The 27,439-nt window shown below is 31.9% G+C and overlaps 1 protein-coding gene across 3 annotated transcripts in view; it reads right to left on the minus strand.

Annotated features, from left to right (window-relative positions):
* LOC107440625 (LIM domain transcription factor LMO4) overlaps positions 1 to 27,439 on the minus strand; it is a 174,720-nt gene that overhangs the window by 89,732 nt on the left and 57,549 nt on the right. The window contains exon 1 of one of the 3 annotated variants that reach the window (XM_043048119.3): positions 25,985 to 26,067. The exons of 1 other annotated variant lie outside the window; for it this stretch is intronic. The gene's annotated coding sequence lies outside the window, so the exon portion shown is untranslated. Of the gene's footprint in view, positions 1 to 1,390; positions 1,449 to 25,984; positions 26,068 to 27,439 lie in introns of those variants that run through there. One more of the 3 variants, XM_043048118.3, reaches the window with a different exon arrangement.

The following is a 27,439-nucleotide window of genomic DNA, read 5'->3' on the forward strand; positions in this document are numbered from 1 at the left end:
AATTATACAAGATCAAGTCATTTGTTCCCCAGTGTTATTAAATGTTTTTAAACAAAGAGGCATTTAAAACAGAATAAAACATAAACAAACCAATTATTCATAGAATTCGTTAAGTACAAAGATACCGAAAGCCCTAGTTAAGGGAGACTTTAAGATCATATTTAAATTTCTATTAACTTTTAATTGTATACCAAATCAAATAGGCTTAACAACCATTACCTAAAAATAAAATTTTCTAAATTATTTTCTACAATCACATACTATGCTTCTATGTTTGATACATTGCAGTAGATTTTGAAATTAAAAGGGACAGTATCAAACTAACCCATGTAGTAGGTTTGACGTTATGTCAAACCTACTACAACGACGCAAAATATGTAACGAACAGTAATATACACATGTCCAGATCTTTGAATGTTAAAATATTGCAACTTTGTAGTTTTGAATTTACCTCAAAAAACAAGATCCTTCTTACTCGTATTATGTATATCCCGTATATACTATATAAGTTTATATATTATATATGTTTAAATTATTATATGTAGTGATGAAGTAAATTCTTTTCATTTTAATCTATTAAAATATTATTAATTCTATGCACTTTTTCTGAAACTACGTAAATTCCGTAGTAGTTGCATATTGTACGCGAAAATATCACATTTATAAATAATTTTTCCATGATATTTCCTTGAATTTAAAATAATCTTACCAGTTAAGAACAAGTCTGTTAAAACGAATCCCCAACTAAGTGCATGCATTCAAATGGTAGGATAATTGTAAATATTTTTTCCATGATATTTCCTTGAATTTAAAATAATCTTACCATTTAAGAACAAGTCTGTTAAAACGAATCCCCAACTAACTGCATGCATTCAAATGGTAGGATAATTATAAATATTTTTTCCATGATATTTCCTTGAATTTAAAATAATCTTACCATTTAAGAACAAGTCTGTTAAAACGAATTCCCAACTAAGTGCATGCATTCAAATGGTAGCATAATTATAAATAATTTTTCCATACTTCCTTGAATTTAAAATAATCTTGCCATTTAAGAACAAGTCTGTTAAAACGAATCCCCAACTAAGTGCATGCATTCAAATGGTAGGATAATTGTAAATATTTTTTCCATGATATTTCCATGAATTTAAAATAATCCTACCATTTAAGAACAAGTCTGTTAAAACGAATCCCCAACTAAGTGCATGCATTCAAATGGAAGGATAATTATAAATAATTTTTCCATGATATTCCCTTGAATTTAAAATAATCTTACCATTTAAGAACAAGTCTGTTAAGACGAATCCCCAACTAAATGCATGCATTAAAATGGTAGGATAATTATAAATAATTTTTCCATGATATTTCCTTGAATTTAAAATAATCTTACCATTTAAGAACAAGCCAGTTAAAACGAATCCCCAAACTAAGTGCATGCATTCAAATGCTAGGACACAAACACATAATTTCAATACAAATCCAGCCCCCAAGTCAACAGACAATTAAATCCTTTTCAACATCCCTAACTGACCGCTAACAAGCAAGCGGTGAACATTACACACGATCCCCCGGCATCTATCGCCAAATGACTTATAGCCTAGTTACATTCCCTTAATATCACACCTGCGCTGATGTCAGAGCAGGACGCCAGCGACAATATTGCCTCCCACCACGGAACCCGTCGCTACACCCCTCCCCAAAACACATCTTCAACTCCACCTCCTACACCCCTCGGTTTTATCAGGAAATGATTTTTCCATGATTTATCGAATTCGCTTTTCAATAATTGCTTTTCTGCCAGGCCAACAAATTAAGAAGACAAACTGACGTGGGCCGATCATCGATATATATATATCGCCAGAGATAGACGCAATATATAAAGGTAATACGTGCTGCCGGGGTCTTGATTAACGAGAAAAGAGAGTCGGGTCCGGCGCTTTATTGAGTTTCCCATCTTAGTGGACGGCTGCAAATTCAATTAAAAAAAATAATAAAGGGCAATGTGTTTCGCCAAGGTGACACACGCTTCACGGGAATTGCCCGCCCTTTCGAATGTATCATGGCGGGAGATGGAATGCTCTCAAAAATCGACCGACTAAAGGCTAATTACTCGATAATTAGCCCAGGAGTAATAATTATTGAAACAGGTTTGAAAGGAATCAATATAATGAGAAGAAAGATGAAGCGAAGATGGGATTAGAAAAATCCATATTTGGAAAAGTAATCCCATAAAATAAATTATGTATTCTCCAGCCACCCAAAAACTTGGAAGATCAAAAATATAAATTTAATTGCATCCACGGCGTTAAAACTTTTCTAAAGACTCGCTTATTCGAAAACCCGAAAAGTTTGTCAAAAATAAATTATGTCTCGATCGTTTGAATGTGTGGCTATTTTTGACACATATTACGATGAGCAGAAAATATTTTTTGACAGCATACTTAAATTTTCCGCAAATTGGTAAACAAATAACGTGCGCTGTCATGTAAGTTGGAGCTGCAAAATGTTGGCAACAGTGCTTCCGATCTACTAAAAGCAAACTGTGTACCGAAAATCATTACATAAATAACTACCTAATATAGAATAAGTGGTAACTACTAAAAACAATTAAATGTTATACTGAATTTATTTTCTTTGATAGCTTTCAAAAACTACAAATTGATAAACTACAAATTGATAATGATCTTCGCTGTTATGTAAGTCATAGTTAAGTCTATCTTAAATTAGTGTGACTGCAAAAAGCTGTCAGCAGTGCGATTGGAATTATGTGGCATTAAATTAGAACTAAAACCAAAGCATACTATTCTAACTATTCTCTTTGATTCTTCTAACTAATGCAAAAGAATAGGTATAGATATTTACTAGCTACGTCAAAATAAAATAATAAAATGAATGACTATTACGTCTAAAACCAACACACAAAGACTCTTTTCAAAGAGCCTCTATGATTCTAACAAACAGAAGCTTATGCTAAAGAATTGGTATAGATATTTGCTAGATACCTGGCAATGATAACTAAAATCAATGACTATTCAATAAAAAAACTAACACAAAGAGCCATTTATTTTAGAAAGCTATTTAAATTCTAACAGAAACTTAATGCAAAAGAATTAAAATACATATTTGCTAGATACCTCAAAATGAAAACTAAACTCAATGACTATAATAATATCTAAAACCAACACAGTCCTTTCAAAGAGCCTCTATAATTCTAACTAACAGAAACTTTTACAAATGAATTCGTGTAGATATTTGCTAGATACCTCGCAATGATAACTAAAATTAATGACTCTGAAATCCAAAACTAATACCAAGAGTCAATCATTTTAGAAAGTTATTTCAATTCTAACAGAAACTTAATGCAAAAGAATTAAAATATATATTTTCTAGATACCTCAAAATGAAAACTAAAATCAATAATATCTAAAACCAACAAAAGAGTCCTTTCAAAGAGCCTCTATGATTCTAACAAACAGAAACTTTTACAAATGAATTCGTATAGATATTTGCTAGATATCTCGCAAATGATAACTAGAATTAATGACTCTGAAATCCAAGACTATCACAAAGAACCATTCATTTAAAAGAGTTAATTCGATTCTAACTAACAGAAACTTATTGCAAAAGAATTAAAACAGATATTTGCTAGCTAACCACGAAATGATAACTGAAATCAATGAATATCAATCCTCAACGAAACACAAAGAGCTATTCTCTTAAGCAACTCTAATTACACGGAAAATACAATAACTTTTGTTCTAAAAGGTGCTAATTATACGTGCATTTAGTTACCATAAAAACACAACGTCCTTCAGAAAGTAACAAATGCAGCTTTTGATTTGAACAGGAGTGTAGCAGAACCAATCTTTCACTGAAAACCTTTCAGGGGACCTCCGCCCCCCCCCCCTCATCCAGTATCACGTGACCACTTAATTTCCAAGCATTACGTAATCTGTTTTGCATTTAATTACGGTCATTACGCAGACAAAAGATTGATAGTCGGCTGTTTACTTTGCTTCATTATAAGTCCCGTGTGTGCCCTGCGTCAGATAATTACCGAACACAGCTTAAAAGCAAAACAGGAGGGACGCATGGATTCCAAACGGGGAGAGGGGACGAAAAGAACAAAATCGACAATAAATGTGTTTTTGAACATAAAACAAAACTTTCCATGAAACAACCTCACTTGGATATGTGCATTACAATGTGGTACATTAAAATCTAATAACAGGTTTGGGAGAAGACTGATTTTTTTTTTCCGGACATATTTTTCGAGTCGACAGTGAAGACTTATTACCCTTTAAACCCAATAATTATGCTTCGAAAAGTTAAGTTTTCCAGATTTTTAAGAAACTGGTGTTTTCTTTTTCCCATAATGCAATTTTTAACTCAACAAATTAATCTTGACCGTAGGCGGAGGGGGAAACACGAGGTAATTACAATGTACAGCTACTTGGGAAATCTTCGATGATAAGCCAGAGCGAAAAGCTTTTCGAAAACTCAAGAAATATTCTAAAATATCAAAATTAAAGAAAAAAATTTTAAAACAGGTTGTTTTTTTGGTGGTAAATATTTCTAGTTAATAGCTAAAATCTGAACACTTAAAATCTCCCTTCTTGTGTGTATGTGGAAAATATTTTTTAGCTAAGTTTTAATACCATAGCTCCCAACAAGGATAGGAAAAAATCCAGTAGACTTAACGAAATATTATAAATTTCATGATAATTATTGCATAATGTACTAAATATTTAACACATAGGGAATTTTAGGAATTTTTATAGTCATCAAAATAGAAAAACTGCAGTTATGAATGATATTAAACATACTAACTACGAATATTTATAGGCATTTAAGTCATTAAAGATAGTTAAAAGATTTTTTAATTTATTTAAAATGAGAGTTCTGAATAAAAATAAACTAAACATTTCAGAACAAAAAAAAAAATTCTAACTGATTTCTATATATGAGGTTTGCTTTATTACGTATTAGTAATACTTACTAAAATATTCAAAGAATAAACTGTATAAAAACTTTATTTCAATAATGATTTTTTTTAGGAAACTTGCTCAATTTTAGGGAATTTTCTAACATTAACAAAACAAGCAGAATTATAATTAAACCAGTAGACCAGGAGAAACTGGCGAAATCCAGAAGTCTACTGGAAAATCCAGTAGAATTGGCAACTATGCAATACTAACTTTAAAAAAAACCTAAAACATTTATGGAAAATAAGTTGTATTGGGCATAATGAACTTTTGCCACTAGATACAATTTTTTGTTGCTGCTGCTTAAAAAATGATGCTTTTGTTAACAATAACACCAATTTTCGCATGTTTCACATTCGTTTTTTTTTTTTTTCCTTTTATACATTTAATCTGTATTACTATTAAAAGGATTTTAATTTACATTATTATTACACAAATCTCGGAACACAAATTACAACGAAAAACCAATCACAACCAACGAAAAACCAATGTTAACGATTTAAATCAAACTATTAAAACCAGCTGTTTGAATTTTTTTTTTAAAATTAAATTAAAGACACATCGTCAGGATCAGACAGAAACTCATACGATAAAAGTGCTTCCCTGTTATGACGCATTCAGAAGCACGGAAGAAACTGTTCATTATAAGGAAGCACCCTAGAGGCGTATGACTTTTCGGGGCTTGAGTTTCCATGCAATTTTTATTCTGATGATGAACCTTAACTCCCATAGAAGTGGGTTGCAAAATTTTTGCGAATCCCTGTTATATGTAGCATTTTTTAACTTGAACATTTCATCAAAAAATAGACTAAACATGTCACTTAAAAACTCGTAACTGAGAGAGAGAAAGCGATTACAGGTATAAAATCAGCGATACGAAAGTATCTAAGTTCTGTTAAACAAATCTCCTGGAACAGAAAACAAAACAAAAATTCCTTCTCAGTGCAATATGACATGTTCTTTAAGATATTTTTCTGCTGTAAAAAAGGAAAAATTCTTCGAAAACATTAAAAAACAAAAAAAAATTAAATAAATAGAATAACTGATTAATAATAAGTAATAGAATAAATGATAGTAATCACATACACTGGTATCTGAATTAACAAATTTCAAACTTTTAGCATTTATGTTGGAATGCATTTGTGTAAAAAAGATTTATTTATTTAATGACAGTAACAGCGAAAGACCATATGTTTTGAAAAGGAGACATTTTTACGTTAAAATGTTCCTCAGTTCTGTTTCCAAATAGGTAGTAAATAAGTATTTGGGACTTACAATTTTCGACTGTATGCCTATTTTCTACTGTTAACCACTGTTTCATTTCAAAAATGTCCCAGCTCCTTGTAGCTCTAGATCAAGTCTCAGAAACTTAGCTGATTAATAAATTATGATGAAAGAGAATCTTTTAATTTTCTTAGACAAACGACAAAACTGAACAAAACCTACAGAATCCACAACAGACGTTTTTGAATTTAAAAAAAAAAGCTGTCCTATAAATATGACGCTGGGTGCTAACAGGTTAATTAAATGCAATACTTCAATGTATGTAAAATTATGTTTCCAAAAGTAACTAAATTAAAATTTGACAACTTTAAAACATAGATATTATTCCAATAATTCAACATCTAAAATATATTCAAACAAATTAATTTAATAAAAAAATTAGATTCTAACTAAAATCAGAAACTAAACAAAACCTATAAAAACCACAACAGACGTTTTTGAATAAAAAAAAGCTGTTCTATAAATATTACGCTGGGTGCTAACAGGCTTATTAAATGCATAACTTCAATGTATGTAAAATTATGTCTCCGAAAGTAGCTTAATTAAGATTTAATAATTTTAAAACATAGATATTAATCCAACTTTTAAAATTAATTTAAACAAATTAATTTAATAAAAAAAATCAGATTCTAACAAGGAAAAGATTATTATTTCTATTATTATTATTTTATTTTACACATAGCATTGCACTAGCGAAACGCAATTATACAACAAATCAAGCTCATAACTTGCATCATAGGAAGTTAGGTAGGGAAAAATTATTAAGTAGAAACAAGAACAATCAGAATAGTATAAATGATGACAGAAAGCGCAACAAATAAATAAAGAACGAATCATTCTTCTACATAAGAGTCAGCCTGGAGCGACAATATCAACAAGAAGAAAAAAAATCAGAGACAATAAAATAAATTGCAATGAGGAGTGGTTCGTGCTTAGGAGGCATAAGTAATTAAATCCAAGTCTCTGTTTAATTGATCGCCCGGGTTCAACAATCGCAGAAACCGAATGATAATTTCGTCCAAATTGATTCGACCATTCATTCCTGATGAAAATCAGGGAAAAAAATTAATGAAAAAGGATAAAAAGAGAGAAGACACAGTCGGAATAAAGGTGTCAAGATTAATATTATTTAATGAAAATCTGCTGAGATTGTTGGTATTTGAGAATGAACCAACCTAAGGGTATGTTCTTTTGGGGGTGCAAGTTTTGTCTCTAAGGATTATTTCAACGAAGCAGAATGATTTACAGGCAATTAACGTTTTTTTTTTTTATTACTAGAGGGCTCGGCCCCCTGCTCGCTGACGCTCGCCAACCCCCGGAGAATTGCTTCGCAATTCTTGCTTGGTTTGCTTCGCAAAACCAAGAATGCTTTGATTTCATATATTTCAATATTAAACTGAATATTAACTGTTATCATCGAAAAGAATTAATTTTCTTAAATGCAGAATAAGCAGTGTGTCAATATCAATGTCACTTTTTTTCGTTGATTACAGTTCCTTCTATGTCCTATTTGTTCTCTAAATGAGCCAAAATTGTTTTTCAAAAATAAAGGATATTCATGCAGCGGAGGTATATGTATGTTATCATTATGGCAGCAAGAATTAACAGAGCGCCCTTTTGCAGAAGCAAATCTCAAAGCTCCACAATAACTGCATTTTGAAAACATTTTGCCAAGACTATGTTTTGCCACTTTGATAGGTAACAATTTCGATAAATCACCAGCAAACTCATGTTGTTTTGATTTTAAAATAGGTGGATTAGGATTTTGGTCCATATCATTGTCAACATTGCGAAAGCGAATTGGTACAGTGTGCATTCCAACCACATTTTTTGTATTTACAGGTCTGGTTTGATGTGGGCAAATGAAAGTCGATGTTGTTGCGACTGTGTAGCAATTACACACATTCTCTTTTAGCTCAACCTTTGTTAGTTTAACTTTTTTTTTGTTAGTTGAATCATCATTAGGTTGTATAAGCAAAAGAGCATTATTTTCTTCTATACTATGAAGTTTACGTTTTTCCCGCTTTCGATTAGCTTTCGCATTGAGTTGCGACTTTTTAGTAATGTTAGGTCTTTTCTTTTTAGGCATTACTTGTAAATAAACAAATCGAATTAAGATTTAAAACCAGATTAAACTTACGAATTAACGTTTTAGAAAACAAATAATCAGATTAATCAATATATCAATACGAAATAAGTTGAGATGTTGTAAAACTGAAGAATGAAATTCTAACTATTTTGTGATTGGTTGCATCTCTGAAAAAGAAAATTCAGACTTGTAAATCGCTTTTTTAAGCTTGCCGTTTTCAGACATGTGATTGGCTGTTGTGAACGGCGGTTATTCTTCATTATTAACTGCAAAATCGTGCTTTAAAACTAAAATAAATAAAAATTTAAAATTATGTAAAAGATTTGAATGCCCTAAATGTCTTCCCTGAAAGATTCTGAATGAATTGATTCCTTAATCTTAGATTTTCATCACGTAGTTAAAAAGTTTTTCAGGGGACAAAATTAACTGCAAAAACTTTTTTTTAGAATAGAGAGATTAATGTGGGCAGGAAATAGAAATAAACTCATTAACTGCCTAGATCAATTTGCGATTATAGTTGAACACTTAAATAGAAATAAAAAAATTGGCAATTCGATCTCCTTAAAAAGTTGTCGATATTTGGGGACAATCGGCACAAAAAGCGATAACAATACTACACTGCTGGACAATTGCTAAGGACGGATAACACTATCATCCATAGCAACCACAAAATGAAGGGAAGAAAAATGTGGAAAATTAGAATAAGTGCGGGATATAGTAAGAAGGGGTATGCGTATGTAAATTTTTTTGTCCACGTTTGTTCATCACGTGATAGCGCTGATAAGAGCTTTAAAGGTTTTGACGCGTTGTGGAGAGTTGTTGTTTCAAGTCAAATTTTTACAGGAAAGATTTAGTTGACGAACTTGAAATTTTCGGCATGTCTTCCCGATATTACTTAGATGATTTTAAGCGTGGCCGAATTATTGGAAAGATCGAAGAAGGGCGAAAAATAAGAGACTTTGCCAGGGAGTTCGACATCGCTGACGGCGTTGTTTAACGGCTGTGGAAATCTTTTAAAACTACTGGAATGTGTAGTAAGCGGCAAGGGGGAGGTCGTGTTAGACGTAAGACGCCTGCTGAAGACAGATACATCGTCCTATCAGTAAAAAGGAACAGGCGCACCACAGCTCAGCAGGTGGCAAATCAGTTTCTTGCTACCACAGGAAAGCAGATCTCCCGAAAAACTGTTGCCAGACGTTTGAGGGGAGGAGGACTATACACCCGCAGACGTGTTGTGTGCGTCCCATTGACCAGACAGCACCGTACTGCACGTTTGCAATGGTGTCGTGAGCATCACAATTGGACTGAACAGGACTGGGCATGCGTACTCTTCTCAGATGAGAGTAGGTTCAGTCTGTCATCGGATTGTAGACGCCAACTGATCTGGCGCGAGAGTGGTACTGGTTATCGTCCAGATAATATTCAGGAAAAGGACCGATATCCGACATGCAGTGTCATGGTGTGGGCCAGCATCATGATCAATGGCCGCACGCGCCTACATGCGGTTGCGAATGGGACTATGACGGGCCAACGATACTTTGATGAAGTTCTACTTCCTCATGTTCGTCTTTTCCGTGGTGCTGTCGGTGATAAATTTGTTTTTATGGGCCACAACGCAACATGTCATCGAACACTCGCTGTTCAGAATTGTTTAGACAGTGAGGGTATTCAACGCCTCATATGGCCATCACGTTCTCTAGATCTAAACCACATTGAAAATGTTTGAGATGCTTTGGGGAGGCAATTTGCTGGTTGAAACTATCCTCCGACAAACAAGAACACCCTCATCCGTGCACTGACAGAGGAATGGGATAAATTCCCTCAACAGCTGCTGAATAATGTTGTGCGAAGTATGATACGACCTGTAGAATGTTGCACCACACTCCACGGTGGACATATCCCGTACTGACACCTTTCTTCAAGTTGCTTGCTGACGTTTAAATGCATTGTTCCATTATTCTGTACGCAGCATCAAATGAACATTTTTTTCTTTCAGATGTTTCATAGCTTTTGTGCTTTCCAGAACAATGAATGTTCTTTATTCTAATGTCTGAACAGTGTGGCAACTATAATTTATCCTACTAGGTCTCATGTCTCGCTTAATGTTATGCTACATTGCAATTTGTGATCCGTCCTTAGCAATTGTCCAGCAGTGTATAACTAACCAACACTTAGAAAAACAAACTGTTAAAAAAAGGTCTAAAAACCAGTTTTTTTTTCATCCTTCAAAAATAGGTAATTAACTGGTTATTAAGTAATGCAATTACAATCAAAAAACTAAATAAGTAATATGCAAAAGGTTATTTATTGAGATAGACGTTGTTTAAGAATGATCAAACCTAAGGGTATAAGTCTTGGGTGGTGCACGTTTAGTCTCTTAATTACTGCAGCTGAATAATTTCAGGCAATTAATATTTGTCTGAAATAATCTAATTTACTGCACTTTATTAATTTGCAATTGTAGTTGAAATCTTAAACTAGAAATAAATCAGACATTTCGAAGAACTGAAAAAAAATGTTGATATCAGTACACATACCGATACAGGGACTGTACAACATACATACTGTACATACCGATAAGTTGCCATGCATTTAATCCTTAAAAAATAGCTTTCTAAAAAAAAAATTTACATGAAAAATTTAATTTTTCTCCTCACAAAATAACTAATAAAATGGCTACGAAGCTCTTCAAGTTTTTTAAGTTATTAGATTAGTAAGATTTATTTAGAAAACATATACTTTTTTTACTTACCATTAAAATTTATTTATTTATTTTATTTTTTTTACTGGCCACGGAGTGTTCGGGACCTATCAACAAAAATATTTCAAAAAATCAGCTTCATGCATTTACTGTGGAGTGAGACAGGACATTGATCATCTACTTAAGCACTGTCCAAGATTCCGGGCACTTCGTGGAACCCACATGAATAATTGCGAAGAGGAACATCAATTCTTCGCTATATTGACCTGCAGGAAAATTGTGACTCAAATTATTAAACAAACCCTCGAGGACATTCTAGCCCCAGATCAACTGGCCCCAGTCATGAACCAACAATAGAGCATGTCATCGTTAATTTTTACTAATCAACTTTTAGCCTTACATTTTGAATTTTTATCTACTTTTGATTTTAGACTTCATAGACTTCTAGTCAGACTTTTACTTTTAGACATTTACTATTTGGACTTTTAGCTTTCATTGATTTTAGTTTTGAGATTTTTTATCTCTTGTTTCCTTATTATTATAATCATTTAATTCTCGACATTTACACCGGCGCTATTGGGTTTCATTGCCTTTAACACATGTTTTTAATTGTCAAACTTTATTGTTAATCCACTTTTAACTGATCACCACCACTGTCATTTGGCGAAATTTTACTGTAACTTTAGTTTTTAGAGAAATTTTATTGTAATAATTTTACTTTTATCTCCGTATACCCCCCTGGGGTGGGTCGGAGTTCAACCTTACTTATTTATTTTATTTAGAAAGTATAATCGCCTTACTTATCACAGTTTTCACGAGCCACTTACATCATTATATAATTTTGTAAAACCTTGTATTATTCCCAAGCTAATAATTAATATTTTTAGTCATTTAAAATTATTTGCTTTATATAATGCAGACTTGTATAAAGTATACATCATATGAAGTATAAACAAAGTTTTTATTCTTTTAAAAGTTTCTGAACAAATTAAAAATCATCCAAAACTGTTTTTGAGCCAGTATCATGAAATTAAATTTTTTTCCGAATTCAGACTCTTTCGCATCTAAACTTTTCAACAAAACAAAGAGTTAAATAAAACTAATACAAACTATTTCAAAACGATGATAACACAAAAATAACAACAAAACGATTATCATTTTAAACAAGTTATTAAGCTAACTACAGATAAATGAAATAATTTTATTGCAGAAACTTGCAAAACTTACTTTAACCATTTCTTTTTAAATAAATTATATTTAAAACTAATCAAGCTATCCAGTATTTACAATAACAAGCTTCAAAAAAACAAATTTTTCCATGCTATTCAAAAAAACTTATTTATTACTTAAAGTATTTGTAAATTATTTTATCCTGTAAATTATTTATTACTTAAAGAGATCTCTTTCTAATTAATATATTTAAAATTTATTCAACAACAAAAAAATATATAAACACAATATAAATATTTATTTCAAAACATTAAACTCTTAAAATAATTTGACAAAATTCCTAAGATCATAAATAAGAGATCAGGAGAGATAAGAAAACGAAAATGTTTTAAGAAAAGAAAAAAGAAGAAAAACATAAGGGAATTGAAAACAAATTCCTTCTCGGTAAGGTTGTCGCCATTAAAGAGCCAACCGTTTAATGAAAAGCCAAGAGGAGGCAGGCGACAGACAAGTAATGAATTCAAGTTTTCAATCAAAGCTTTTCTGATCACCAGGGCGTTCAGTGCATGTAATTAGAAGAGGAAATACACACACGGGAATCGCCAACAGAGGGCGCTTTTCTTCAAAACACTATAATATAGGGATTTGGATAAAGAACATTATTTCGTTTTAGAATTTCTTTATTTCAGTTGTTTGAAACAGATGTTTAGAGCATTAGGTTAATAAAAGTTAATATATATTTTTTTCCTCGTTGTAAACACAATTCAAAGCTTCGAAAACTATGTAGATAATTAAAAAGTAATTAAAAAGCTACCAGAGATTCAAAACTACTTTATTAAGAGAAGAGAGGCGAAGGTATATTAAAATAAGCTGCGAATTGGGGATTTAACCACTAATTAAATTTAACTAGCAAAATTCTACAGTAAAAGTTCAAGTGATTAAAATCACACTAATTAGAATATACGAGTAGACCACAAAAGAAATTGAGATAGCTAAAAAACAAGAATTTTGTAATAAGTGAAATAGGTCTTTTATTGAAATCGAATTATTGAAGCTTGAACAAATTCATAGTAGTAGACACTTTTCTTTAACAAGAAAATATTTTGGTATTGAAAAAAATTATATCTTTTTTAACTATTAAATAAATAGTTCCAAGAAACTGAAGCGGAAAGATATTCCTTGTTTAAAAACTTCTTTCGCTTCAAAAACATACAAATGAGAAAAAAATTCAAAAGCTCCGATACTTCACCATCTCTCCATAGAGCGTGGAAATATATTTTAACCTGATTTGCCTCTCTCGGCCACTTCGATTTTTCTTGTTCTATTTTTAATCTTTCTCTGTCCCGCAGTGAACTTATCTTTAAGACACGGTTCCCAGCAGATCACCGAAGTCAAGCATCACTGGCTGCGGTCAGTGTGCAGGTGGGTGATTACTTAGATCAGTGTGCGTAGGGACCGAGGGTGTGCGGTATTGGTCCTCGTTAAACTGTTCTACCGAAAAGTGCTCGACTTCGCGTGCAGGTCGTTGGGCTACCGAAGCGGGGGTGCCATCCCCTCTGCAGAGGATCAAAATTGTAATGGCTTGTCTTCGGATCATCCTCAGGGATGTTTCCCAGACCGTCGCCAATAGCCCAGTGGGCAGCTCTAGTGCGAAGTAAATTAACTACAATAACAATAATCTTTCTCTCTCGACTACTGTGGATTTTCAAGTTTTGTTTCTAACCGTTATTTTTCACTTTTTCGTTGGTTCATTCGTTCGTTTTTTTTTTTTTTTTTTTTTTTTTTTTGGTTTAACATTTAGTTGTTTTCTCACTCACGTTTAGCAAGTTTTGAAAATGGGTGCCTATTTTTGTGCGCTTGGAACATGTCGACTGTTATTTCCGATTTGTATGTTTTTGAAGCGAATGAAGTTTTTAAAAAAGTAATATCTTATCAACTAATTAAAATACAGATCATTAATGAAAGACATCATAAAAAATTAATGTTTATCGAGAAGATGTTTATAGAGTTTGATAAAACAAGAATTTGTAGCTCCAAAATACCGTAACATACAATATATCTCAATAAATAATATATCTCATTAATTAGATTAAATTTAATTTAAAATGTGTGAAATAATGTAAAAATACACACATGTTTTGTTTAAGAGGCAATCCTTGAAAAAAACATCCATTATAAAAAATAATAATTATTATCTTGAAATGATTTTATGTCAAAAAATAATGATCTATTTCTAATGGTAGAAGCTTAGTAGTTTCGTAAAACAACACAACCCTATCCCTCAACTATAAATCTTAACGTACACATAGTTACAGGTATATATTGAAATATTGCGTATCGACTCCTCAAATATTGTGAACATTTCAAATTCCTCATACATATATAGCAATTTTAAAAAAAAGAAACAGCTCGATAAAAAAAAGTAATAACGCTAAAACGAATAGCCGTCAGAAAAAAAAATATATCGTCCATCTTTCAAGAATCGAAGGAGTTTTTCCCGTTATATATATTTATTTATTTGAAACGGAAATATAGCAATAAAACATCGATACCCGTTTAATCAGCGATGGGTGAAGGAAAGGATGGGTCGAAATGGGTCCCTTCCATCCACCCTCACCTCATTTTCATCCCTATTTTATTTATTACAGCCGATGCAATATATTGCGGGTGGATATTGTCCAGATCCGTAACCGATCGTCTATGGGTCGTAAAAAAAAAAAAGTCAAGCTGATCACTACGATGAAAGAGAGGCAAATGCTCCCAATTCATTCAATTTTGGTACAATATCCAGGCGACCCAGACTTAAAAACTTGTCCTCGTAGAGGGGACAAGTCACATATAAAGAATCTGCATCAGATGCTGGACATATAACTTGTATTTGCTATATTCCACTCTCTTATAGAGCCTCTTTAATTTTTTGTGCTTGTATTACAGCTGCTTGCTAACAGCATGCAACTTTGCAAGCAGTTTTTTTTATTCTTTATACAATATTACTACTACATCCTGTGGTTCTTCCTACGAAATGCGTTTGTCTTCATATTTTAGTATTCGTTGACCTTTTATACTTTAGTCCATAGTGTTGTCTCATTCTAGTACAGTACAGAACCTGTTATCCGGAAACCGGAAAACTAAGAAACCGGAACGAAATTCGATAAATTTTCCCGCCATTTTTTTTAAAAAATGTTTTTTTCCTCATAAGATTTTAGGATTTTTCTTTCTTTTTTGAAAGATGTTTACCTTACCATCATTTTTTTTTGGAAATAATCATTAGTGTATTCCTTCATCGTTTTTTCTTCTTTTTGAGATTATTTCCAAAATAAAAATTATTTTTGTTGGTTTTAACAATAAAAAAACGGCTTTTTGTAGCGATTCAGAAAACCGGAAAAATCAGTCATCCGGAATAGTGATGGTCCCGATCGTTCCGGATAATCGGTTCCCTACTGTAAATATAATTGAAGAGGCAACCAATGCTATTGTTTTCTACATGTGATCCAAAGACAACGTGTCGTTTTACTGTTCTCGATACAAAAATATTTCTATACTCCGTGGACCAAGCCCTTCCAAATATTTGTGTATGCTTTAGCCTTTTATACCAGAGTCGTGGTACGTGTTGTCCTATTCTTACAACAGCTGTAGACCATGCACATATAATTGAAGAAACAACCAAAACTTATGATTACTATATACCATGCAAAGACAACTTACACAAAAATCCTTAAAAACATAGATAGTTTGTCTACTGTAAGAACTCCCCCCGCCACAAAGTCTGAGTCCGTCTGCTGAGATGGAAACAAGAATAGCGCATTTCAGGAGGGTAGCGAGCCAAATCCTGTCCTAAATAATGACCCCACATCAATACGTGGAATAATTATACCTCGTTATCATAGTCACCGCCACGGGTCCAAAGTAATGGCTAAGGGAGTTCTTACTTTAGACACACTATATACACGCTCTCTATTTTTTTAAATGAATAAATAATGAATTTTTTTAAAAAAAAAAGCGATTATTTGAAGAAGAGGGATTAAAACTTAATTTTAAAAATAAAATGCTAATTGTTTACCTGTTTCATTCGAAAAAACTTAAAATTTTTTTTTGTATCGAAAAAGCAATTTTAGCAAATAAATAAATAAGAATTTTAAAATCCACTCAATATTTAATCTTAAAACACATCACCAATGACGAAACATTACACAACATTAAATATTATTACATTACAACGTAAACAAATTACTTACTGCCGAATTTTTCAAAGGACACCAATTCAAAACATAAAATACAGGCAACTATACTAGCCCATTATACATCTTATAACCTAATTTTATCCCAAGACCCATTTCCAGTGTTTTTTTTTTTCCTGTTTTTTAAGGTCTTCATATTTCTCAAGATTAAGGCCGGTCCAATTCCCTATATTGTATTTCCTCCCCCTACATATGAGACAGAGAGGGGAAAAAAAGAGGGAAAATATATTAGTTTTTCCCCTCTCTTGTAGCATTTTCATTTTCTTGTTTCCTTTCAGAGTAACAAGGGTTGATTTGGAATGGCAATATTGTTTGCGGGGTACAGAAGAGAAAGGGAGAACCCAAAACAATGGACCGTTCCCAAATTATAATTTATTTTTTAGAAAATTTACGAGAGAAATTAAATTAGAATCATCTCTATGCACCATGATCAAAATAATGATGACGTAAATAAAACCAGAATTAGAAAACCAGAGTTAGAACTTAAAATTATAAAATTTTAAAATCATTGTATCTTAAATTATTTCCATTACGCTAAATTAAATTTTATTTTAAATTTAAAAAAAAAAAAAAAACTATTGTGAGTTAAATTACTGTAATATATTTTACATAGAGATGTACTGAGATTAAATAAAATTTTAAAAAATTCTTAACGTTTCGAAAAAAATTATCAAATCATGATTAATATAAAATTTAAAAGAAAAAAGAACGTTAAGTAGATTAATTTTTATTATATTTTGGAGACACTTATACTAACGTATTTTATTTTATAATTAAATAATTAAAATTATAAAATTTTAAAATCATTGTATCTTAAATTATTTTAATAAAGCTAAATTAAATTTTATTTTAAATTTTTTTAAAAAAAAAACTATTGTGATAAAATTTTAAAAAATTCTTAACATTTAGAAAAAAATTTATCAAATCATGATTATTATAAAATTTAAAAAAAAAAAAAAAAAAAACGTTAATGTAGATTAATTTTTATCATTTTTTAGGGACACTTATACTAACACATTTATTAATTTTTATCATTTTTAGGGACACTTATACTAACGTATTTATTAATTTTTATCATTTTTAGAGACACTTATACTAACGTATTTATTAATTTTTATCATTTTTAGAGACACTTATACTAACGTATTTATTAATTTTTATCATTTTTAGGGACACTTATACTAACGTATTTATTAATTTTTATCATTTTTAGGGACACTTATACTAACATATTTTATTTTATAAACGGCGTTGAACATCCTACCCAATTCTGATTTTACAACTAGCGATATTCAACTCCCGGATCAGGCAATGAGTCAAACTAACTATCCTAGTGGAACTAACCCACATTTGCGTTACATGGAGAGGAAAACCACGAAAATCTCCTACAGTTATTCTGACAAGGAGATTCTAACCCATGGTCCGTCCTCCACTGAAGATATTATTTGGAATAAATAATGACATTACGTCATACTGTGGTCGGTGCGAGCCAGGAGCACAGTTCGTATTGACCAGCCAACGCAGGGATTTGAATCTGGATTATCTTACTGGGAGGTGAAGGCTCTATCTCATGAGCCACCGTGACTCTATACTTACTTATTGTCTGAATTGCTTCACTTTGCCATACAAAACTGTCGGCATTCGATTAATATCGTTAAAAATAGTTCAGAGCAAGAAGCTTAACAGCATATAAATCGATAGCCTGTGAGCTTTGAACTATCTCTACAACAAGGTCGGGATAGTTATCTCTATTATGAGCTTTAATTTATAATTTATACACGATGTTAGACTGTATTACGGACCATGCCACATTAAGTCCCTGGTCAAATTATTAGAGGTCCTAAAAGATTCTATGTTAAAATCTTAATTATCAGGTGATACTAAACAGCTTTGTTTTTACGCGATTTAAACCGATTTGTACTTGTTTACGTTAGGATACCTATTGGTTAAATTATGCGATATCAGGGGTCTGTTTAGAAGAAATTTGGGTCCGTTAACGGACCCTGCACAAAATATCTTTTCATAAAAACGGACCCTTCACAAAATAATCTATCTTTTAATCGGACCCTTCAAATTTATTTATCTTCATTATTGTTTTGTTAATCGAATAAACCCTTCCCAGGGCAGAAAACAAGAAAGATGGATGTAAAATAACGAATTAAGTTTTGTCTTCGGCAGACGATTCTTCCATTATTCGTCCGAAATGAATATTCTGCGTTCATCAGTATAGGCTAAATACCAAATATTTGTATATTGCATCTCTAATTTAGAAGCAGCAAATGCTGTTTATTTTTTAAAATGTAATTTTTTTTTTCTTCACAATTTCACGAAAACCGGATCTTTCACAAAATGTCTGGACAAACCTCTAGATACATAATATAAATTCGATTATTGGATAAATTAGACGATATATTATATAAATATAGATTATTTATTATATCAGGTATTATATTATTATATTGTAATAATTAGATCAAATTATTAGACGCACTGTAGTTTTTTAATAATTACACGTTTTGCACGAGTTTATAAGCAATACTTTTATATTTAAACAAACATGTAATGGGTTTTTATAAAGGAGATTTTTTACATACTTCCTATTTGTATTTTTTTTTCTCAACGTATTGCATTACAATGTTAACCAATCGTTACATGAAAGTAAAACAAGTGCAAACCGGTTTCAGCCGCATAAAATCAATAAAGCTGTAAAGTATCACCCCATAATTAAGACTATACTTAAAATCTTATAGTGCGTCTACAGAGGTCTGTTTGGAAGGAATTTGGGTCCATTAACGGACCCTTCACAAAATATTTTAACTTAAAAACGGACCCTTCACAAAATAATTTATCTTTTAATCGGACCCTTCACAAATTTGTTTATCTTCATTACTGTTTTGTTAATCGTATAAACCCTTCCCAGGAAGGGGGGGGGAAGAAAGACAGATGTAAACGAACTAAATTTTGTCTTCGGCAGACGCTTCTTCCATTATTTGTCCGAAATGAATATTCTGCGTTCAGCAGTATAGGCTAAATACCAAATATTTGCATGTCGCATCGCTAATTTAGTAGCTGCAATTGCTGTTAATTTTTGAAAATTTAATTTTTTTAATTATAATTTTACAGTGTTGAGCATAATCTTGTATGTCTTTACAATTTAAAAACTCCTTGAAAAAGTTTTTTTTGCAATAACGGACCCTATTTGCACAAATTCACAAAAGCGGACCCTGGTTGAAAGAACGTGACTTAACGTTTATTTTATATTCACAAATTACGAGTAATTTTTTCACAATTTTACAAAAACGGACCTTTCACAAAATGTCTGGACAGACCCCTGGTCTAATAATTTGGCCAGGAACTATACGTGCCCCCCCTAATATTGAATAATTGAAAATAAATGCAAAAAACACGAGAATTCACGTGTTTCTGGAATTAATTCCCTAGCAGGTCTCAAATATTTTCTTCTCAAAGTGAAACGCGTCACTACAAGCAAAAATTGGATGTCTTCTTCTAGCCTGGGCACTCATCTTTTTCCTCTCGTCTTCATTCTATCCCACCTCATATGTATATCAATCCAGCACCGCATACACACACATAAGAAGAGTACGAAACGGGCGCAAAATGAAAAAGCTCTTCTTGCAGCAGTGTTTGTACTTTAAAGAATGAATACACACATGGCAATTTTTCGGGAAGAAAAGGAAATGAAAAGCAGGAAAGAAAAAAAAGACAGGAAAAGGAAGGAAAAAAATTGTTTTAAGCACTAGGTCACCCAGACGCAAAACTCTAGCCGTATATATGAGAAACTTGGATTCAGAAGATTGAAATAATATGAAAGAATAAAGATTTTCATTTTGTAGTAAAACTATGAGTGAAAAAAAGAACAAACTTGGTATATTAGCTAGAAAAGAAGTTCTCGAAACTAGGGTTCCAAAATATCTTATTTACATGCAATTTATAAACATTTTAAAAGGAATTCTTATATCGGATTTATTTGTAGACGAAACAACACGAATAAATATATGCTTTGTTTTTCTCAATTCCTTCCCCGCAAGCATTGACAGTTGCATTTCATCGTGTTGAGTAAAGTTCCCAAGCATTTACAGACATTTTGTTATAAATGATCTCTCATCGTGTTGAGTAAAGTCTCAATCATTTACAGACATTTTGTTATAAATCATTTCTCATCGTGTTGAGTAAAGTCTCAAGCATTTACAGACATTTTGTTATAAATGATTTCTCATCGTGTTGAGTAAAGTCTCAAGCATTTACAGACATTTTGTTATAAATGATTTCTCATCGTGTTGAGTAAAGTCTCAAGCATTTGCAGACATTTTGTTATAAATGATTTCTCATCGTGTTGAGTAAAGTCTCAAGCATTTACAGACATTTTGTTATAAATGATTTCTAACAAGTGAAATGCATTCCTCGGGGGAAAAACAGAAATTTCACGAATGAAAGCGTTGAGTAAGAAAGTAATAGAGAACTATAAATGAAAAACACTAAAGTCGAAAGGCGATAATAAGATACCTGCAAGTGACGTAGTGTGGGTGTCTCGATCCTGATTGGTAGTTGAACGTGGCATTTGTTTACGGTAGCAACTGTTCTTTCCATTCTATTTCGATTAAGCCGAGCCCGTCAAGTATCAATTCTATTAAGTGACATTGAAGTATATATTTCGTACTTAACACAACGACACAAAACCATGTACAACATAAACTAATTACGCATCGAAGTGGCGAGGTACACAAAATAAAATCTATCACGATTACAATAAAATACAGAAGAAGTGATTTAACTAACCATGTGATTTAAATGGGATTTAATTGGATACCTGTAAGTGAGGTCACGCGTGCGTGCCGTAACTGATTGGCTTCTGAATCGCAAATGACACGATTTATCTACAATGACATCACATACAAGTATTCAATTAATTGAATATTTAAGTGTTGAAGTTCAACATCTGGCTTGGACATCTTCGTATTCTGTCAACCACGAGATAAACTCCAGAAAGCAAGCTTCATTTCGTTCAGTTTTAAAATACATTATAAAAAAATACATTTTTTTTTTCTTAACTTGCTTAAAAACTTGTTGATGTTTAAATTTTATTTTTTCGGCATCTTATGGTATTCATGGCACTTTCAGCACTCTGCACTTCACTTTGAATGGCTCATTGGACTTAGCGAGATCTTTTAAATCAACATTTGTTTAACAGTAAAAGGACCACTATTTCAAGCGTTGGAATTCAGCACTGAATTTATGGTGAAGGAGTTAATTTGGGCACTTTGAGCTATTTCTGTCTTTAATTATAAGTTCATTGATGCTGCTTATAAATTAACCTGGTTAAAGACAAAGTACATAATTGGATTTTGGCAAATTGTGTTTGAAAAAATATGTTTTTAGCACGTTTATAAGCTTTTTTTTTTAATTTAAAATTTTGAGGAATATTATCACTAAAATGTTAAAAAAAATAGTAAAAGTAAATAGGTTTTTAAAAGCGTCCAATTATGGTATAATACAGCACAAACATGTACATTTAAAAACAATCAAACCGTCAGTCACGGTGAGTATATAATTTCATGGAATAAAAATCGAAAAAGGACCTCTGCTTAAAAATAAAAATTATTAACACTCCCGCTACAACCAGTTGTCGACCAAACATGGTTAAGTTTCTATAATTCAGAGAAAATGATCTGACAAAATATAGCATCACTTGCCGGGCAAGCTAGTACCCATACAAATTCTTCAGTTAGATCTAAAAACACCGACGATATTTTCACATCTTAAAATTGGAGAAATCCATTAAACACATGATGCATATGCAGAAAGCAATTACAATTAATAATTAGCCTTAATACATCGATGAAAATCACTTAAGCAAGTCAGAAAAATCATAGGCAACATGGAAAAAAAATTCATCAAATACGCTGAGCAATTAATTTTATTGTATACACATTGCACTTAACTAATGGAAAAGTACAATACAGCTAGATCCACCCTTTCTCGTTACGCTGAAAAAAGGGAAAAAAACATGGAATCCATTCAACTTCAACAAATGCTTCATAAATAAAAACATCCATTTACCTGGTAGTTAAACAATAAACAGACGGAACTGAAGAAAAGAAAAACCACCATCCATTCCTCAACAACGGAGTGGCCATCGTATCCTTTTTACCACTCCGCCATTGCAAACTCGGCGAAAATGACCCTAAAAGCCCCTTTCATCTTCAACCCTTTTGACCCAAGCGCCCGCTGCCCATTAAACGCATCCATTAACAATGGCTCCCGGCCAGGGGCTGAAAAGTGCATAAGTGGACATCTAAAAGGATGGATGGTGAAAGGAGAGAGGGTGGAATGGAATGGACGTTCCTTTTCTGGAACAAAGTGGGGGTGTTTGTTCCTTTAACACTTTCAGAAACCTCCTAATGCGTCGTTGGACAATTAGTTGTGGGGTGGAATATCTTGTCGCCTTTTGGTCAACTGACAGGGTCCGAAAACGAATTTCAGCGTGCAATTTGAGAATCGACGATGTTAGCAGGCACCCCATTAGTAAGAGTGCAACAAACCATGTTTGCATTTTGTAATTTTTGATAACCCAAACGCATTCATGGGATAGAATTTAGAGAAATTATAAGCCCTGGAAAAGTAGTTTCTGAAAGTACTTACATGAGATTCTCAAGTAAGAGATGAGCGTAAGTGGACGATGTCCAATTATGTAGCATCTCAAATTTTACTTGTAGTAGCAATGAAACCATTTCAGAAGATTAAATGCTTAAATATGAAATACCAAGCTACTAACGTTACGAGGAATAATTATAGATGTATAGAAGCTATCCAGATATGACCAATTAGTTTAAAATATGTAAATCATTTGACGCTTGACATTAACCAGGGGTCTGTCCAGATATTTTGTGAAAGGTCCGTTTTTGTAAAATTGTGAAAAAATTACTCGTAATTTGTGAATATAAAATAAACGTTGAGTCACATTCTTTTAAACAGGGTCCGCTTTTGTGAATTTGTGCAAATAGGGTCCGTTATTGCAAAAAAAAAATTTTCAAGGAGTAAATTGTAAAGACATACAAGATTATGCTCAACACTGTAAAATTTATAATTAAAAAAATAAACAGCAATTGCTGCTTCTAAATTAGAGATGCGACATATAAATATTTGGTATTTAGCCTATAGTGCTGAACGCAGAATATTCATTTCGGACGAATAAAGGCAGAAGCGTGTGCCGAAGACAAAATTTAGTTCGTTTACATCTGTCTTTCTTTCCCCCCGCCCTTCCTGGGAAGGGTTTATTCGATTAACAAAACAATAACGAAGATAAAGAAATTTATGAAGGGTCCGATTATAAGAAAAATTATTTTTTGAAGGGTCCGTTTTTAAGTGAAAATATTTTGTGAAGGATCCGTTTTTATGAAAAGATATTTTGTGAAGGGTCCGTTAACGGACCCAAATTTCCTCTAAACAGTCCCCTGCATTAACATAAAATAATTATGCACGTAAAGAAGCCAATCAGAGATCAAAAATAAATTAAAACCTGAAATTAATTTAAAGTTCGTTTTAAGAAAGTAAAACTAATTACTAAGTTCTGAGAAACTAAAAAAAATTTCTTCATTTCAGTTGCTATTAGTTACAAAGAAGAATATCTTGTTTTTTTCGATCAGCTAGCAATATTCAAAAACAAAATAAAAATATTTAAAAAAAAGTTTAATTTTCAGGGAGAATAACAAGGACTTTATATCCGGCGTTAAACAGCCGGTTCAATTCAAAGTAAACGACTATCTATATTCAACTCCATAGCCTTGTAATTTTGAATCCAATCCAGAAGACAAGGAACTCCTGGATTAAACATTGGGACTACTCACCAGTATTTGATAGAACTAACTCGCAATTCAGTTACATGGAGTGGAAAACCACGAAAATCCCCCACGGTTAACCAGACGGTAAGGGATTTCAAACCCATGATTTTACTTTGGTTTACATTATTTTTAATTATTATTATTTCAGATTGTACATTGAGTTACTAACCGCAAAGTAAAGGTAGAATATCAAACATAATCAAAAATAAAAGTGCGCTACAAACGTATGCAATGATAACATTCACAGATTTATTAAGAAATATGTTTTCTAATCAACAATTGCTTAAACAATTTATTAAAAGAAACGCTGAGATCTGAATGCAGAAATTGCTCAACTCAATCGCTAAACTGAAGATAAAACAATAACAACTTTACAAGGTGTACAAAATTAAATGGTGTCAGACTATGTCTGATGAAAAAAAGAGAAAAAAAAATGGAGAAAATATCGAAGAAACAAACATAAAATAGGAAAGTCACTAAGTTTTTCCCTGAGTTCTTTTTATTATTAGATAAAAATTTTCGAAGGGCAAATTTTTATTTTGTCCACAAAATATTAATAGGTCTGTAAATATGCTATTTAGATTATATATGTAATATCTAGCACACCTAGTAAAACTACATTTAAACAAAGGTTTAGAACTTAATTTGGTTTTTAGCATCGATTAAAATATTAATATAATTGAAGTCAATTTCAGTTCTAGGCTAAATTTTTTGCTCACTAGTACTTTCAAAACCATGTTAACATTTTAGATGTAGCGAAAAGAACTTCCTGGTGGCCAAAACCAGAAGAAAAAAAACTGAAAACTATAGAATGGCACAAAATTGTATTATAATCTGTGAGCAAATTTGGGAAACTCGCTGAACACTCCTCACTATTTAACTTTTCCCGCGTTCGAATCAACGTTAGTGAAATGAACCCAAATGTGAATTCCACAACATCCACTTGTTCCTTAGATTTGGGTTTAATTGTTCAATAAAGAAATTTGGTTTTGAATTTATATCCTTTATGCCAAATTCTATAGAATTTTTCTTTCGGAGGCCAACCCAAGGTGTCAAAAAATCATGGAGAGATATCTGATGACGTAGATATGATGCATATCATAACACATGTCTAATTAATCTCCCTCTTCAGGGGTCTGTCCGGGGCAAGGCAAATTTACCGCCGTTAAGAGGTAGTTTCACAAATTCAATTTTAGGAAAAACGGTAGTTTCACAAAATACTTTTAACATATTTTCGAAAAATATTTGCTTATTTTAACCATATTTTCGTGTTGATTTTTTAATATAATTTTTAAATTTCACAAATTATGTCTAAATTTTTGCAAAATAGGTACCTCTAAAAAAAAAACTAGACAGACCCCTGCTCTTAAATTCTGAAACTTTTGTTCTCCATTTTTTAGATTTGAGCCCACCGCAAATTATGGAGGAAATATGGTATTTTGATGCGGAACATAATATTTTACTTGACGAAGCTTATTCATTAGCACCTCCACTAAATAATTAGTCGAAAATGGCGAGCTGGCGTGAGGAAATATCGTGCCTTTATTGCCCCTCGTGATTAACATAGGCAAATTAAACGAAAAGAATTACAAATATTAATAACTAGCTCGACTTTAAATTTAGCCTTCACTTTACACTATGCAAATAGAATGAGATACCTATTTAGTTGACACACTGAAGAAACAATACACCAAATCAATTTTTCTCATGCGCACTAAAAATATGACCATTCCAGCCGGAGCTAAAATAGAATAGAAAGTTCAATAGAATCAACAGCTGTAGTCTCATTAGCGAATATAGTCACAAACGAACTAACTAAAAAAAAGTAATCAAAGGTCAAGACCTTAACCTCCCACATTAGCAACAATGTGATCAGGCACCATTGTTTCACGAGTTAAAACAAGTGTTCTTTTATTTAGCTTTGAGCTTCGATGAATATGAAAGATTGGATTGTCTGCACTTTATTCTTATTTTCGCTTTAAAAACAGATATCATCAATCGTACTAAAAATGTAAAGAATAGCAGCTGTAGGTCATAAGAACATATTCTATCATTACAAAAGCGCCATAAACTTTATAGAAAAAAAAAGAAACTAGTTAAGTTTTTTAATACCATTATAAACAATGATAAATAATATCAAATAATTAAATATTTAAAAATAACAAAAACTAGCACTTTGTAGCACTCAGTAACCTAAAAAAGACAAATTGTCATGCCATTCTGAATCTTAATATGCTGCTCCAAAATCAAAACATTACGTATTTGAGATATCTAACGGCATTATAAAATAAACCTGACCTAAAAACTATGATAAAAACATAGGCAGCCATGAAAAAAAATCACTAATACTTCTCGAGTTTATAAAATACATACAGACCAGAAAATTGACCGAAATTTTTAGGCGTCAGATAGTAAATTTTTAGAATTTTGATTCTACTTCACCGTCTCGTAAAATAATTTTTGGCGAGATATGTAAAGATCAATTCCCAGTCAGAATGTAAATTTTTAGAATTTCGATTCTACTTCACCGTCTCTTAAATTAATTTTTGGTGAGATATGTAAAGATCAATTCCCAGTCAGATTGTAAATTCTTAGAATTTCGATTCTACTTCCCCGTCTCGTAAATTAATTTTTGGTGAGATATGTAAAGATCAATTCCCAGTCAGATTTGAAATTTTTAGAATTTCGATTCCACTTCACCGTCTCGTAAATTAAGTTTTGGCGAGATATGTAAAGATCAATTCCCAGTCAGATTGTAAATTTTTAGAATTTTGATTCTACTTCACCGTCTCGTAAATTAAGTTTTGGCGAGATATGTAAAGATCAATTCTCAATCAGATTGTAAATTTTTAGAATTTCGATTCTACTTCACCGTCTCGTAAATTAATTTTCGGCGAGATATGTAAAGATCAATTCCCAGTTTATTATAGTTACTTATTAAAATATTTACGGATCACTTTTGCTTCAATTTATTCATTAAAATGAAACTTGGATCACAAATTTAAATTTTAAGCGCTTTAAATATTTTTTTTTTTTTTTTTAAATTCTAAGCTAGAGTTGTATCTTTTGTAAAATGTGGAAAAAAGCATCACGTTAAAAGAGTAGTTTAACAC

The sequence above is a fragment of the Parasteatoda tepidariorum genome, chromosome 10, assembly GCF_982258835.1.
Source record: "Parasteatoda tepidariorum strain Cologne lab strain chromosome 10, Ptep-v5.0, whole genome shotgun sequence".
Taxonomy (NCBI): Eukaryota; Metazoa; Arthropoda; class Arachnida; order Araneae; family Theridiidae; genus Parasteatoda; species Parasteatoda tepidariorum.